We start from the raw sequence: 10,071 nt of genomic DNA on the forward strand, positions 1-10,071 counted from the left end.
TTCAAGTTGAAGAATAAAGAAAAAGAGAAGACGGCAGCAAATGGCAAACAAGCTAGCACTTCGGGTGAAGCCGATGTAGCTGAGGTTGAAGGTATTGGAGAACTTTTGACAGTTTATTCAGATAAACTGGATTCCACTGGTGATTGGATACTCGACTCTGGTTGTACTTTTCATATGTGTCACAACAAAAGTTGGTTTTACACATTTGAAAAGGTTAACCAGGGCTATGTGTTGATGGGTAACAATACTACATGTCCAGTTCTTGGACATGGTTCAGTCAGGATCCGTATGTTTGACGGAGTTATTCGAACCATGGGGGATGTTAGATATGTTCCTGACCTCAGAAGAAACTTGTTATCTCTCAGTTCCTTTGACAAAAAGGGATACGAGTTTGCTGGTAAAGGTGGAGTTCTCAGGGTATTCAAAGACGGTTCCGACAAACTGAGAGCCAAACGAAAAACCTCAGATCTTTACTTTCTTGACGGGCAAACAATTTCGAGTGATGCTGCTGTTGTTTCAAAGTCTCTTTCTGATCCAGATCAGTCCCGTCTTTGGCACCTTCGACTCGGCCATATGAGTTTTCAAGGCATGTTAGAATTGAGTCGAAGAGGTTTACTTGGTCAACAAAAGATTGTTGATTTGGATTTCTGTGAAGACTGTGTATATGGCAAGGCAAAACGAGTAAGGTTTGCAAGTGGTATCCATACAACGAAAGGACCACTTGATTATGTTCACTCGGATTTGTGGGGACCGGCTCGAGTTGCTTCAAAAGGTGGAGCTATTTATATGCTCACTATTATTGATGATTTCTCCAGGAAGGTGTGGTCTTTCTTCTTAAAACATAAAGGAGACGTTTTCTCTACCTTCAGAAATTGGAAAGTTCAGGTTGAAAAGCAATCAGGTCTGGTGTTAAAGTATCTTCGTACGGATAATGGACTTGAGTTTTGCTCAGAAGAGTTTAATGTCTATTGTCAAAAGGAAGGCATTACTCAACATCGCACAGTAGTCCATTCACCTCAACAAAATGGTGTAGCTGAAAGGATGAATCGCACCATTATGGAGAAGGTCCAGTGTATGCTTTCTAATTCCAAATTGCCAAAGTCTTTTTGGGCGGAGGCTGCTTCGACTGCTTGCTATGTTATCAACCGATCACCGTCACGAGCGATCGAGAAGAAAACTCCGTTTGAGTTATGGTCCGGTAAACCTGCCAATTATTCAGATTTAAAACCATTCGGATGTCCAGCGTATGCACGAGTTGACAAAGGGAAGCTAGAACCAAGAGCAATCAAATGCGTTTTTCTTGGGTACAATCAAGGTGTAAAGGGTTACAAGTTATGGAGCTTTGATTTGAAGAAAATTATCATCTCAAGAGATGTTACTTTTGATGAGTCTGCTATAATTCAACCAGTTGCTGACTCTTCTAAAAGAACAGATGCATCAGATGTATCATCCGAAGCAAATAAAGAGAATGCTCAAATGGAGGTGGAGCTTCCTACTTCACCTACCACTAATCAGAGTACAAATCAGCATCAATATTCTTCTTCGTCGGATGAGCATGTTGTTGGTGAAGATTCAACACCTTCACAACCACAAGCTACTACTCCAAGCATTGCAAGAGATAGACCGAGAAGACAGATTATTCCTCCGAAGAGGTATGCTGAATCTGATTTGGTTGCCTATGCTTTTATTGTTGCTGATAATATTGAGTCCGCAACGGAGCCTACGAATTATGACGAGGCTATCGAATCTGAAGACTCAAATGATTGGATGCTCGCTATGCAAAATGAGATGAAATCTTTGCAGCGAAACAGTACTTGGAATTTAGTTCCTATTCCGAAAGGGAAGAGACCAGTTAAATGCAAATGGGTCTATAAGATCAAGGAACCTGTCAACCCAAATGATAAACCAAGATACAAAGCTCGGTTAGTAGCTAAAGGCTACAGTCAGATTCCTGGTATTGATTACACTGACATTTATTCCCCAGTTGTCAAACATACTTCCATTCGTGTATTGTTGGGGTTGGTTGCTTCTAACGATTTTGAGTTAGAACAACTTGATGTCACTACAGCTTTCCTAAATGGTGAGCTTGAGGAAGAGATTTTTATGCAACAACCTGAAGGTTTTGCAGTTCCTGGAAAGGAGAACTACGTATGAAAATTGAACAAATCTCTTTATGGCCTCAAGCAGTCTCCTAGACAATGGTACAAGAGGTTCGATTCTTTCATGACCAGTAACAAATTCAGCAGGTGCACCTATGATAGCTGCATTTATTTCAAGAAAGGTGACAATGGTTCAAAGATCTACTTACTCTTGTACGTGGATGGCATGTTGATTGCAGCAAAAGATATGAAGGAGATTCAGAAGTTAAAAGACCAGTTGAAAGCTGAATTTGAAATGAAGGACTTAGGAGCTGCCAAAAAGATTTTAGGTATGGAAATTATTCGTGACAGGAAGTCTAGGATCTTGCATCTTTCTCAGAAAAGTTATATTGAGAAAGTCCTAAGACGCTTCAGTATGCACGAAGCAAAGTCTGTCAACACACCTTTTGCAGCTCATTTCAAGCTATCATCCGCTTTGAGTCCTACTAATGAGACTGATATGGCTTACATGGCACGTGTTCCATACTCTAGTGCTGTTGGATCTTTGATGTATGCTATGATCTGCATGCGCCCTGATTTGGCTTATGCTGTTAGCATGGTTAGTAGATACATGGCGAACCCGGGGAAAGAACACTGGAAAGCAGTACAATGGATTTTTCGTTATTTACGTGGTACGTCTTCTATGTGTTTACGTTTTGGTAAATCTAACACTGGGGTGTTCGGATATGTTGATTCAGATTATGGCAAAGATTTGGATAAACGAAGATCAGTTACAGGGTATGTGTTTACTCTAAATGGTTGTGCTATTAGTTGGAAAGCCCAGTTACAGTCTACAGTTGCCCTGTCTTCTACCGAGGCAGAGTACATGGCGATTACAGAAGCAGTTAAGGAAGATATCTGGTTGAAGGGGTTATTTGGAGAACTTGATGATAGAATAAAGGTGACCATAGTTTTCTGTGACAACCAGAGTGCTATCTTCTTGAGTAAAGATCAAATGTTTCATGACCGAACAAAGCATATTGATATTCGTTATCATTTTGTGCGGGATATCATTGAAAAAGGTGATTGTGTTGTGGACAAGATTCATACAGATTATAATCCCGGTGATATGTTCACTAAAAGTCTTCTTATAGCCAAGTTCAAATTATGTTTGAACATGGCGGGTGTTTCTGATCGCAGTTGAGCCTGAAGGCTCGTAGGTGGAGGAAGTATTATTTATTTTTCGGAAACAATTTTTCTCTATATAAAATTGCAAGTTCTTATGGAAGTTTTAGAGTTTGATGAGCTATAGGTTTTGACTAATCGTAAAGCATGACTTGCTTAATTTTGATGTCAAGGTGGAGATTGTGGAAAAGTTGCCTCCAAAATTAGCAAGTGGCAAATAGTTCAGGGGTTATTTCCGTAACTTATCATTTACTATTCATAGTTTGACTATGAATAGTAATATATAAGAAATGTGAAATAATAATGGACGGAGACTTTGACTAATATATATGAATTAGAAGATGGAGGCGCAACAATTTTGGTCATAAATGGAGGCGCCTCACATTGCCAACCTTTTGACCATAAATAGTAATATATATCTATTTGTTATTCTAATTTGGTAGGCGCAAATTCTTTGGACGGCATATATAGTTCAATTCGTTTGGTATTCCTTTGGCTATAAATAGCCTAACCCATTTCATTACAACATAACCCCACGAACCAAATCAAATATATATATATATATATATATATATATATATATATATGTATAGTAATGCTTTACTATACATATATATATATATATATATATATATATATATATATATTGATACACCACCGTATATTTTAGCTCTCCCACTCTATTTGTAATCTCTTTCATAATCCCTGTAAACACTGCAAATTATAGTGAATTGTTTCTCGGCTTCCTCCGCCCGTGGTTTTTTCCCGATTTGGGTTTCCACGTAAATTCCTGTGTCTCTATTCTATTTATTTTATTCGTATTTCGTTGTGATTATTACGCTTTGATAATTTTTGATCCCATTCCGCATTGAGCTAATATTATTTAAGTCAATTTGGATCCGTCGTATTTTACAACAATAATAAATAATAATATTAAATATTTTTAGATAATTAAATTGTCAGATTCTATTTTAATAATATATTATCATAGAAATTATTTTTTAAACAAAACAATTGAGAATGGTGTATGTACCGTGAGAAAACTATAAATATTCAACATATCCAAACTTATTTTTTCTTACAGAAAAGTTAATACCTTTTAATTTATTTTGGAAAATGAACTTTTCTAACAAGCGTTTCCTGGCCATTCCGTGAATCGACTAATCTCCCATGCGAATTAATAGAATATTAAATAAGTACTATTGAAATATTAGGAATAGATTGTAAGTTAAACATGACATTATCATATTATGTTGCCTTTTGATGACCACTTTAATTAAGAATTATTTAAATATCAGGACTAAAATGTAAACTTAAACATGACATTATAAAATATGATATAATTTTTTCCTTTTTTTTTGTTTAACCACCTGAGAGATGATATAAAAAACATGAACCGGAAAACTTAAAACAAAACAACTGTTTACCCGTTAAAATAGGGAAACTAAGACAAATTAGAGCGTCTAAACGTGGTTTGGTTCTATGCTTTTATAGCGCCCTATTTTATTTTCTTTTTCACTACCTGACGTGTGTCCTCCCTCCTTAATAATTAAGAGGGGGGGGGGGGGGGTAGATATCCCCCTAAATTTTTAAGTACCTTCCCTTCCCCTACCTCGTCACTCTCTCCTCTAGATCTCCACACGCCGGACATATTTCTCTTTGCAAATTCTAAGTCGCCACCTCGCCTTCCTCTATATTTTTTGTAAAAATTGAATATCATGATACATAAAAATGTGTGTCGTCTTCCTTTATGACAAAGTCCTTAATGACACGCAATGTATAGCATGTTGTAAATACATGTCCTAAGCTTACGACACGTAAATGTTTGTCGTACTCCTTTATAATTGGGGGTTTAACGACAAGCATTTGTGTGTCATCCATACCCCATTATGACACACAATACGTGTCATTAAAAGAGTTGTTTTGTAGTAGTGACATATACTATCCTGCATAATTTTAGATGCATCTAAGCTACCAGAAAATAACATATTTTCCTACTTTTGTTTAAACATAAAAAATACCAACGTGCTTTAAATATCATATTTGCCTACTTTTGTTTAAACTCAAAAACTACCAACATTCCTTGCCTTATCTGCTTATCATATCATTCTTCTTTATTTGCTTGTTATAGCATCCTTCATAATTAATATAGATGCGTCAAAGCCACTAGAAATTATTATTTTTTCTTATTTTTGTTAAACTAAAAAATAGCAGTGTACTTTGTGTTTTTCCTTATTATAGCCTCCTACTTGAATATAGATGTATCAAATCCATTGGAAAATATCATACTTTCCTATTTAAGTTAAGGAAAAAAATAGCAATATGCTTTTCTTTATTTGCTTCCTATAACATCCTACTATAGTTGCTTTGTTATAACATCCTACATGACTATAAATGTATCAAAGCCAGCCGAGAAAGATAAACTTTTTCTTCTTTTGGTTGAATATATAAAATTGCAACAAGCTTTGCTTTATTTGCTTATCATAGCATCCTACTTGTAGATAGCGAATTCACTCCATGTTGTATTGTGAATCTAGACGCTTAAACAAGGTATTAATTAATTTATTCATTATTTACCTTTAATTTTGGGTATATTTGTTGTTTATGTATTAGATATTCATTATATCTTACTGAACTAATGTAAACATGTGATTCTTTTAACTTAAGATATGACGGTTTACTTAATATGTGGAACACCAACACTAACATTAATCACACCAAGACCAATTATCTTTTTCTTCTTATAGTTTCATTGGTATCTTGCTTTGATCAATTTTTAAAAATGAGAACATTAAAACGAAAGGGATACAAAAGATAGAGATCGTAATCAACAAACCAATTTACTTTGAACTTAGGTTTTCCATGGAAAAAAAAATAACGACTGGAATAGGATTTGGTCAAAGGTACGATCTTTTTTTTCATTTTATAATAATAATAAATGGCACATTCTGGAATTTCCATTGAACTTGTATCGTAGAAAGATTCATGTATCCAAAACAATCTTTCTTATTCTTGTAAAGACCCGATATGTCCAGCGAAAGGATGTTAATCTACAGCTTTGAAGTGTGAAGATTTTAAATTTGAAAAGTTGAATAAGGACTCCCGGAATAGAGGATGTGAACAACATATGCAGAATCTTGAGAGGACCTAATCTACTAGATGAAGTTTTTTTTGTAAGAAAGAATGGTTTTGGTTAATGGCGCAAGACCGAGAGAAATAACAAAAAAGTGCAGTGATAATAGGGTGTAATTTTTAGTTAAGTTTATATAATTTTTAAAATTTTAGTTTAATGAAAAAAGTTGGGCATTATTAACCTTTTATTTGTATAAATATTTTTAGTTAAATTTTTTAAAAATAATAAAGACTTTTTATATTTAAAAAAATAGTATTTGGTCAAATTTTGAAAGATAGGTATCTGCTTAAAAGAAAGGAAGTAAAATGGTAAGAAGAAAAATTATTAGGTTGAGACGATCTGAAATATTAGGATGCAACATCTTGGTTCAATTTTATTTAATTGTCAAGATTTAATGATGCAATTCAATAGAACTAAGAGACTATATGACTACAAGGAGAAAGAGATATGACAAAACACTCTATGTCGCTTACTCACTTCGAAACAATGCATGACGTGATTCCATTCCATCTATGTTTCATATTGCATTATTGGGTAACATAGAATTACATGATTCCAAACCACGTGTTGTTCATTTTAATAAAGGGGACTTGGTTATGGTGAAGTTGCAACCATATCACCTGAAAACTATGCCCAACAAGCAAGAAAAAAAGGTATATCGGACCTTTTCCGATTCTTAAAAAAGTAGTTAGGTTGCATACAGGCTGAATTACCGATTGATGCTCAAATTCATGATGTTTTTCATGTTACATTGCTAAAACAATTCATGGGAAGTCATTGGAAGTTCCTTTTCCATTACCAAAACATTTTATTGATTTTAGTCCGGTTACATATACGGGATAAAATAGAGGTAAATCAAGAGGGCCAAAATAAACATCAGTCTATTATAGCATGGAAAGGAATGCATCATAGTTCTGTTCTACTACTTGGGAGGAAGTAGGATGCTTCCTAAAAACTTATTATGATTTCAACCTTTAGGACGAGGTTGGGGTGGAAAAGGAATATTGATACAAGTTAACAAAATGACACATCAGACAAAGAAAATTTAGTTGGAATAGAGAATTTGTTGGCTCAAAATAGAACAAGAAAAGTAACCAATTTACCAACTTGATATCGAGGATAGTAACATTGTAACATAATCTGTTGTAAAGAAATTGACTTTTAGATATAAATACTAAAGAAAAAAGGGGGGAAGTACTTTGCATGCTAATTAATGTGATTCATTTCTATTCTTCTCTCTGTTTCACGATGTTTCTTTCTCTTTTTCATCTCTTTTATTTTCAAAATTGGCAAACGATTTCTATCATTCATGCTATATCATGCCTCCAACTTTTATGAAAGAAGAAGAAGAAGATTAATTAGTGATATACAACATCAACAATCTGAAGAAGTAATGATGAAGGTAGTTTAATTTGAAATCTAAATTCGTGCTTTAGTTTTCGATATTGATTCATCTGTCTGTCAATAAAGAGGGGTTGTGTCGCTCGCTCACTAAACACCAGTACCAAAGTTGGAATTAAGCTTCGTTGACCGAGTTGACCATTTATGATGATGTCAATGACAATGATTCAAAATATCATATTGAACCGAATATCATCACATCTTAATATAAATGGAATTAATAGCGAAAAGGATACAAGTATTGCGACCCCAACTCCAAACACAAACATCATCCGAAACAATACTATGCTTGATAAATTTCATCTTGTGTTAATTTTGTGCTAAAATAATTAATTTCCTTTGAATTCATAATATTTCTAAACTTAAAATAGAGATAATTCGATTTTGAACTGCGTAAATTCGATGTTTTGAGTGCGGAAAAGAAGAGTTGAAGAACGTGGAATTAATTGGAGGATGTCCTTTTGAAAACTCAATTTTGGTCGAATAATCTAATAAGCCTTTTTAAAGAAAAACATAAGGTATCTTGAATAACAAATCCCAAACACCCCATCAACATACTTATGTGGGTTATTTTGTTATTTATAGAATTACTATTGTCTTCATACGATTGGCAATGAGAGTTACTGACTCCTTCTCATTGGTTAAAAGTGAAAGATGTCATAAAAGAAGATTGGCGTCAATTTATTTTCCAAAAGAACACACGTATTAATGGGGTTACTTTGTTCATTGGAATTGGAATAAAATAAAAAACATAAAATTCTTGTCTTATTAGATTATAGTGAAGTTTTTAGAATAAGGACCTGATCCAAATATGGAATTAAGAACCCATGGAATTGGCAGTTAAACTTTCGACATAACTATATGTTCTCTGTGCAACATAATATCCCTTTTGTATTCTGAGCAATTATGAACTCAGATCTATCCTTTTGACATCTATGAAGAGCCAACTGATTTGGTCTCCCTTGACCCTCCTATGATTTTTCAATGTAATATCGAACTAATTAGGTATAAATCGACAACATGAGTTAGAGGATAAAGTTACATTAGTGCAAGGAGTGTAGGTATATACTTCCGCCATTTATCCCGTCAACTGATTTTTCCTTCAGAATAATACATCTACACCTTCCAATAACACCTGGTAGATGATTATGATGATGAAACATTGTTTGTTGAATTAGCCCTAATGATGCTGCAACAAAGAGATGACGAGCTGATGTGTATGGGTGTTGAATCTGTCAAGCCCAAATTTGATTCTCTATAGATGTTCCCTGATATAAAAAGAATTTAAAATGGACATGAATTATGAGTAAAATGGTAATTTGGGAACACTGTAATAAACTACAATGTTTTTGAAGCAAAAAAGGTATAGAACGAAGGTTTTAAACAGATAATTGTGGAGAAAAATCAAGTAATGAATAGTACCAATGCCATTTTCATCAAGTGTTTAAGCTACAATGCTTAAACGCATGTTTGTCGGTAATTTAATATGAAAATTGTATTGTAACAAATAGATGATCACCGGTTTTTAGCAAAACCGGTTACATGAATCCAGATTTACTCCTGAAGAAGTTGATAGTCTATTTCATAATTGTAATAATCAACTAACCACATATGCAAGTAACACCACGATACTGAGAACTCTGAGCCCTAGGTCTTCTCCTACTCTTTCTCACCTGCTGCTAATGTTGATGCCCTAATTCTTTTTCGTCTACCACACTTGCATAACAGCATCCAACCACTGATGCTGCTGCAGGCCATGGTCTGTATCATTCTCCAGAAAGGACTGCATATATTGTCGTTGAGGGAAGTGTAGGTAGTCTGGCGTGCAATTGATGCCATTTGAGAGGCTAAGAAAAGATAGAGAAGGGAAAGATGTTATAAGAAGGAGAATGGGAACGGGTTGGGAAAGCAGACGGTTGGAGATTAAGATGTGATAAATCGTATACAAGTTTTAATTTGACTTTTTGAGGCTAATGGAATTATGGGAAAGTAGTAATAAATAAAATATGGGGCATTTGAGTTATCAAAAGCAGCTGTAGCAATTTGACTTTTCTTACTTGATTTGTGAATAATAATATTAAATATTTTTAGATAATTAAATTGTGAGATTCTATTTTAAGAATATATTATCATAGAAATAATTTTTTAAACAAAACAATTGAGAATGCTGTATATACCGTGAGAAAACTATAAATATTCAACATATCCAAACTTATTTTTTCTTATAGAAAAGTTAATACCTTTTAATTTATTTTGGAAAATGAACTTTTCTAA

General features: G+C 34.1%; 1 long non-coding RNA gene across 1 annotated transcript; it reads right to left on the reverse strand.

The window, feature by feature from the left end:
* Positions 1-8,630: 8,630 nt before the first annotated feature.
* LOC145156746 (uncharacterized) lies at positions 8,631-9,752 on the reverse strand. The gene is made up of 2 exons (XR_013736897.1): positions 9,404-9,752; positions 8,631-9,065 (listed from the first exon to the last, which is right to left on the reverse strand). It is a non-coding gene; the product is annotated as an uncharacterized LOC145156746 (long non-coding RNA).
* Between the last annotated feature and the right edge of the window lie 319 nt (positions 9,753-10,071).

The sequence above is a fragment of the Lactuca virosa genome, chromosome 2, assembly GCF_052849685.1.
Source record: "Lactuca virosa cultivar CGN04683 chromosome 2, Lactuca_virosa_CGN04683_v6, whole genome shotgun sequence".
Lineage (NCBI taxonomy): Eukaryota > Viridiplantae > Streptophyta > Magnoliopsida > Asterales > Asteraceae > Lactuca > Lactuca virosa.